This window comes from Schistocerca gregaria, unplaced genomic scaffold (assembly GCF_023897955.1).
Source record: "Schistocerca gregaria isolate iqSchGreg1 unplaced genomic scaffold, iqSchGreg1.2 ptg000317l, whole genome shotgun sequence".
In the NCBI taxonomy this organism is placed as follows: Eukaryota; Metazoa; Arthropoda; class Insecta; order Orthoptera; family Acrididae; genus Schistocerca; species Schistocerca gregaria.
In genome coordinates this window covers 8,568,786-8,576,685 of record NW_026061795.1, presented here as the reverse complement: position 1 = coordinate 8,576,685, position 7,900 = coordinate 8,568,786, and positions in this window count along the sequence as shown.

The following is a 7,900-nucleotide window of genomic DNA, read 5'->3' as shown; positions in this document are numbered from 1 at the left end:
ATATATTTTTGTTTAGGAAAGTTGGCTAGCCGAACTTTAAATATCTGTATTCTTACGCTTAATCTGTTTCTCCCCTGATTGCAAGTAGTGAGAGTTCTGCTATGAATTTTATGGACATTTGTGCTATTTAAGTAAAGCTTTACCTAAGTATATTTACCTAGTCATATTCAAATTTCACGTTTTACAGGTCTCGTTCAGCTTAACGAAATTTATTTATTATTTGTCCAACTGATCTGGCCTTGTAAGGCAGTCTCCTCTATTATTGTGATTGTGATTTTATAATGTTTTTGATTGTAATAAAATATGTAGCAACTACAACGGATTACTATTGTGATTTTGGTGTGTCACTACCATACCCCATTTCATAGAGGATGAAATGTTTCATGAAATATATGAAAACCTGTTTTTGATACATTCAACCATTAAGGGGGGTGGAATATAGGATGCAATGTTTTATGAAAGTATTTCAGTGCGAAAGAATTTTTAAAGCGAAATCTATGAAAATTGTGTTATTGAAAAATACGTGTTTCACTGTTTTTGGAACTACAACCTCCAAGAAGGTGCAATAGTGGCACATGTTTCACTGACCCATAGCCTTCCACCCAACCTGCAAAGTATACAGACTTGCTGAAAGCATCGTTTAAGAAGAGATTGTTCGAAATTTCACTCCTAAGGGGGTGAAAAATGGGTTGAAAGTTTTTTTTAAATATTTCCCTATGTCCCTATTGAAGCTATAACTACAAAACTACGAAAATTGATATTTGGTGTCTCAGTCAGAAACAAAAAAGAAACAGGTTTTTAGCATTTTCCGAAATTCTTCCATTGGGGGATAAAATAATTAGTGAAGGTTTTTGAAAATAAATCATTATTAAAGAACTACTGAAGCATATTTAAAGCTACATCTATGAAAATAGGTATTTGACATCTCGGTTCGATGTAAAAAAAAGTGTGTTTCGTTACTTTTGGAAATTTAACTCACTAATAGAGTGAAATAAGGGATGAAAAGTTTTATGAAATATTTCACTATGAAAGCATTTTTAGAATTAAATGGATGAAGATTTGAATTTGGCTCCTCGGTTCTAAATAGAAGAATACGTGTTTAATTGTTGTTGAAAACCCAACCCCTAAAGGGTGTGAGACGTTTCAGAAAATGGTTCATTATGAAAGCATTACTAAATATATCTGACAATTCGTATTCGGCTAATCTTTTACAATTTTTAAAAACTACGTGTTTCACTGGTTTTGGAACTTCGAGCATAAGGGGATGAAAATTTTAATGAAATATTTATTGCGTTATATTAAAATATTTTAAATTTGCATCTATGAAAACCGGTATTTCACTTCTCAATTAGATATAAAGAAATATGCGTTAGGGAATGAAAGACTCTACGGAGATATCACCACAAAAATACAAACGGCTTGCATAACAAAAACCTTGGACTCCAGCTGTCAGTAGTGCTTTTTGGTCCTTCAGTAAAAGACCATGCTTCAATGGCGTTAAGTTTAGAAAGTTTAGAAAGTGCTGCAGTTTATAAAAGACATAAAAAAACGATTAAAGAAAAAAAATTCTTTGCAGACCATGAAAGGTCTACGCAAGTAAAGAAGCGAATGATAAGCTAGCTCTTTATGCAAATGAGTTGGTCAGTTGAAGTTCCGAGACATGTCATGCAGCAGGAACGGAATCCTATAGTTGCTACGATTGGCTAAAGGAAAAGTTTTGCAAAATCACGCGAAATCACTTCTGCAAGTGGCTGAGAATCTCGTAATGAATAAAAATTCTGTAGTGAGAATTCGAAGGTGGGAGATGCAAGATTCCCCCCCCCCCCCCTTCCCCCTCCTCACAATGCTATCCTTCTTTCCCTACAGCAAAATAAATAATTAAATAAATAAATAAAACTAGAGAAATTTCTACTGTGAAACTATTTGCATACAAGAGAACGGCCCTTGAAATTTAACGCTTCAAAGTTTTAAGCCCTGCTCATTCCGGATATTGATTAGAAAGTGTTAATCCACATGTGAAACCTGAGTACATAATCCCTGTGACATTTGATCAACGGTGTTCCATAAGGACAGGTTCTCATTCAAAACGTTCGAAAATTCAATTTCTTTGTAGTTGCATTTTTAAAGGTGTACTTGTCTAGACTCTAGGAACGGAAAGTTTTTTTTTTAGTCCGTGCTTTACAAAAGTTTCTGCAGCCCATTGTTTGAAGCAGTGTCACGGCTGCCGTGAGCCGCGCGGGCTACCCGCCATGTCTCCAACGCCTTGTCACGGTTCGCGCGGCTCCCCCCGTTGGAGGTTCGAGTCCTCCCTCGGGCATGGCTGTGTATGTGTTGTCCTTAGCATAAGTTACTGTAAGTAGTGTGTAAACATAGGGACTGATGGTTCAAATGGCTCTGAGCACTTTGGGACTTAACATCTGAGGTCATCAGTTTCCTAGAACTTAGAACGACTTAAACCTAACTAACCTAAGGACATCACACACATCCATGCTCGAGGCAGGATTTGAAGCTGCGACCGTAGCGGTCGCGTGGCTCCCGACTGAAGCGCCTAGAACCGCTGGGCCACATCGGCCGGTCTATCATGTATTCTACAAGAGCTGCACGGTCGTCAGTGGCGCCTGTTCTTTCGAGAACAGTTACTATCTTCATATCTATGGTTAAACGTTACCCAGCCATTGACCTTCGTCTGTGCGAATGCGCATAGGTTGCTCGAACTCTTACGGGAATCGTCACCTTAGTGTGAGCCAGTAATGAGTGGATGGACAAGTACCTATTAAGAACATTACGTATGCGGATTGTGGACGGTTGGGGATGTGAGTCTCACGGGAAACGTGCGAGGGATAAATTCCTGCTGTCGTGCTGTTCATTTGTGTCCTCGATGGCTCAGATGGACTGAGCGTCTGCAATGTAAGCAGGAGATCCTGGGTTCGAGTCCCAGTAGGGGCACACATTTTCAGCTGTCCCCATCGAAGTATATCAACAACACCTGTCGGCAGTTGAGGGTTTCAATTAATTATCAGTTGTGAAGGTGATTCGATGAACCCTTTGCCAGGCACTTAAATGTGTTTTGCAGGGTATCCATATAGATGTAGATGAAAACTCGTCCCGTGTCGCACGTGCTCAAAATGATTCATACTGCAGAATGCATGCAAACATACTCACCGAAAATACGGACGAATATCAAGTGCAGGCTGCCAAGTGCTGCATATCCAGCTTAGACAGATCGGCTTTTCCTGCCAAGAAGAACAGGAAGTTGCTGTCTAGGAACAATCAGAGCTCGAGGAAGGGTTGATAAATACTCCATGAATTGCAGACTAAAAGTAAATAACGAAAATACATTTTTGGTAAAAATTGGTCAAAACATAATCGTTTGCCCTCCGCATTGGATTAGCTGTTTTGAATATTGAAAATCTGACTTCAGATTCGTTTTCACTGACATTGAAAATATATATGTATCACTCAGTTCATGCAAATCGAAGTAATAATGTAACTAAATGTTTTCCCTAAACTTTGAACACTTTTTTTTCGAGTAACGATTTTCTCAGAACGGCATGCAGCATAAATTAAAAGTGGTTCGATCTCTTAACTTCTACCTCTGACCCCTAAAAGTACACTTTTCTTAGGAGCTTATAGCTATAATATGACATTTGTTAATATTAACTAATTTTTGTGTAGGCATAAGGAGTGAAACAAACCCACAAAAATTGAACTCAAAGTTCGAATTAGCACTGTATTGTTAAATTTAAGGTTGTTTCATTGCGGTTAGGTATGCGCTCCCATAAATTTTATGTATTATCGACTGATGTAATCCATTTTCAATTTCAGAGAAATAATGTAGTATCAACTGATGTTACCCATTTTTGAATTCAGGTAACATCTGAGGTGCAACACTGCACGCACTCTGCGTACTCCAGTCTCGCAGGCCCTTGATCAAATCATAATTACCGGCGCCATTTTTTTATTGAAAATCTAAAATTAAGCTCATAGTATGATCACTCGTAATTCATAAACAGATCCTTGGAATGTATTTTCATTGCCTCAAAAAAAAATTTCAAATGTACCCTTTTTTGCTCATTTGTATGAGAACCTGGCCGTAACGCCGGAATATAGTTACGAGATTTTTTTTCAAAGACGCTGTACGTTCGCGAGAAGAATTTCGTTCTGCGCGTGTCGAAGGACATTCCTCAGATATTACTGTGTGTGTGCTACTCAGTCGTACCATTCGAGTGTACATCTTTGCATAGTTTTCCTTTCACGATGTAAACAGTGCTCGGCTCAGTTGCTAACTGGCCAGAGAGTGGTTCCGAAGGTGGATGTGCGGTGCGTTCGGTCTGCTAGGACAACAGCAGACTGGCGTGGTGCGATGGCAGAAGCTGACACTGAGGGAGCTAGCTGCTGGGACGCCAGCGAACAATTTATGCCAAGTAAGACGAAGAGGACTATTCTAAAATTACGAGCCGTCTCAAAAGTGTTTATCATTAGTAAATCTTGAAGTTAAGACTGACAATAAGTCTACAATACCTGACAGTTTTGTCTAGAGAGAGAGATACAGGAAATCCCCCCACCCCCCTCAATGAAATTTTGGTTGTGATGACAGGCCGATTGGTAGTGTAGCCCGAGATCTAAGTTAGGTTGGAAGTGGGTAATTTGATTGAGAGTTGTTTACGCCAACGATTATGAATGCCGACTAAACGTTGTGCGAGCAGATTGCCCTGTAGCGTAGCCTAGTGTTTCCGTCCGCGCCACATTCAACATTCTTTCTCTAGCTGTGTACAAAAGTCTCACAACAGCCACGATAACTACGTTTCTGGTGGGGGGATGGTAGAGTCCACTATGTAACTTTCACTGCAAATTTTAGTAACCGCCGAAACTAACCGAAATAGAAGCGTAATTTTAACTATATTTCCTTTTATGGGAAAGAATGGTTCCCCTCTTTCGGCAGCAACTGTAATATGTAGGCGACTTATTAGTTTTTTTTAACTCTGAATCATGATCTCAATAGACGCAGTGCTTTTTTTACGTTACTTGATTTGTGGTCTATAGTAAACAATGCAACGAATTGGTATATTCTTTGAAGTTTCACGTGTGTTACATAGACGACGTCTGCAATGTTCGTAAGGCCAAGTTTGCATATATTCGGTGTCTGTTTTTTTGGCCATGTACTGTATAATTAAGGGGAGGAGGATTATGTTCAAGGAGCAGTGCAGTAGCAGTTTATGGAGAAATTGAGAATTTGGATCTTGCGAACGGCATGCTCGGGCTGTTCGTGCTATTCTGTTGACCACTGTGTAATTCGGACACAGTGATCATTGCCTCTCCCTAGTAACCAGGGGACTCGGGTGCTAATCCTGGTCTGGCACAAATTTTCAACAGTGCCCATTGACTAAAGTCTGTGCCCATTGTCAGCTAATATCATTGTTTCGGTGTTAAATTGTATTTTGTTCACGATACGTCGTTTAGCTTTTTCATGGATAACAGCTTTGAAGCGTACAGGTTATATTGATATTCGCTCGTCGTTACTCCAAGGCAACTATAGCGATTTATAAATACAGTTGTAGTTTGTATTAAGCCTACATACGTAATTGTGTCCTGTGTTTCTTTACCAAGAACTACTTCGTAAGTAATTCCCCTGTAGTGGTATTTTGTTTTAGTATTTTGTTTAAATATTTATAGACTGCAGGCTTGGATGAAATATGAAACACATGTCCGAAGTTCCTGTTGATACTGAGGATACTGTTTCATCCGTACTAGGGGCCAAAAAATTTCATCTAATACAGAAGGACACAATTTGTCTCGAGATTTAGCAATTTTTCGTAATAGAGGCCTTGCTTCGATATATTTTTCTCTAATTCTTGTTTGGATTTAATCTTAAAACACACTAACTCTTCCACCAGTTATTCGATATGTGGTTTCATTCCTTTCGTAGCCTAGAGTTCTTAAACGGTCGATAATATTAATAATTTCCTTTCTCAATTTTATTTTGTGTAAAATCTCCTGCTTATGGTTATTGCTAACATGTTTCATGTTCTCACTTTTATTATTTTTATTTTTCTAGTTTTGTGACTGGTAGCCAAATTTTCTTTGAATCTGTTTTCTAATTCTGAAATAGTAACAGTTGAAGGTCAAGAGAAGATTGCGGTCTATTTGAGGAGAGTGGCTTGGAGATTTTTTATAACAGACGTATACAGGTCATGGGGATCCTTACCTATATACATTTACTTCGAGTGTGATGTAGCCCATTCTCTTGTCATGATCTCGGCTGTATCGTAGCACATTGTCTCGGTTAGGTTGGAGATTTCTGTTGAGAGTTGCCGAAGTCAACGAAAGTGATTACAAAGTAAAGACTGTGCTAACAGAACGATCTGTAGCGTAGTCCAACACGTTCTTTCTGTCCTTTTAAAGCCTCTTTGAATTAAAAATAACTAAAGCTGCAAGATACAATCACAAAAACTGTGTTACGTAATAGAGTAATCCCAGACTATTGTGGTGTAAGTTGTGTGCATACACCATTTTTTTTTTCAATGAGTATACATTATTTTACTCATTTGCTGGGTTTCAGTTTTCCGCATTTTCCGGCGAAAAACCTTTTCCTGTGAAGGGCCCATTAGCTTGTCGGTTATATTCGTGACTTTCTCGACGGTCAGTAATTTCGTGACAGTTCATCCACCGGCGTCATTGTTAACATCGAATGTAGATTTAAGTATTAGGAAGGCTAATATGAAGCTAATGCATGAGTGGGTCTAATAATTAATAAAAATAGGAATGCGGGTAAGCTACTACAAACAGCATAGTGAACGCATTGTTGTGGCCAAGATAGCCACGAATCCCATGCCTACCAAAGTCGTAAAAGAAGTCCGCAGACGATGAAGAAATTGATGGAATGAGTGATGAGATAAAAGAAATCATTCAGATAGTGATGGGAGATGAAAATTTAATATTAATGGGTGACTGGAATTCGACAGTAGGAAATCGAAGAAAAGGAAACGTAGTAGGTGAATATGGAATGGGGGTAAAAAATGAAAGAGGAAGCCGCCTGGTAGGTTTTTGCACAGAGCATAACTTAATCATAGCTAACACTTGGTTCAAGAATCATGGAAGAAGGTTGTATACGTGGAAGACACCTGGAGATACTGCAATATTTCAGATAGATTATATAATGGTAAGACAGATATTTAGGAACCAGATTTTAAATTGTAAGACATTTCCATGGCCAATGTGGACTCTGATCCCAATATATTGATTATGAACTGTAGATTAAAACTGGAAAAAGGTGGGAATTTAAGGAGATGGGACCTGAAAGAACTGACAGAATCAGAAGTTGTAGAGTGTTTCAGGAAGAGCATTAGGGAACGATCTACAGGAATGGAGGGAAAGTAATACAGTGTGATGGAGGATCTGAGTGGTGTACTGTCAAGGGGGAGGGGGTTCCTCAGGGATCAGTGTTGGGGCCGCTCCAGTTCCTTATTTATATAAATGATATGCCCTCAAGTATTATGGGTAACTCTAAAATATTTCTGTTTGCTGATGACACTAGCTTGGTCGTAAAGGATGTTGTGTGCAACATTGACTCTGTTCCAAGTAGTGCAGTACATGACCTCAGTTCATGGCTTGTAGAAAATAAACTAACGTTAAATCACAGTAAGATTCAGTTTTTACAGTTTCTAACACACAATTCAACAAAACCTGACGTTTTAATCTCACAGCATGGGCATATGATTAGTGAAACTGAACGGTTCAGATTCCTAGGTGTTCAAATAAATAGTAAGGCTTTGTGGAAAGCCCACGTTCAGGATCTTGTTCAAAGACTTAATACTGCCATTTTCACTATTCGAATGGTACCGAAAGTGAGTGATACTTCGACAAGTAAATTAGTCTACTTTGCTTATTTCCATTCACTTAT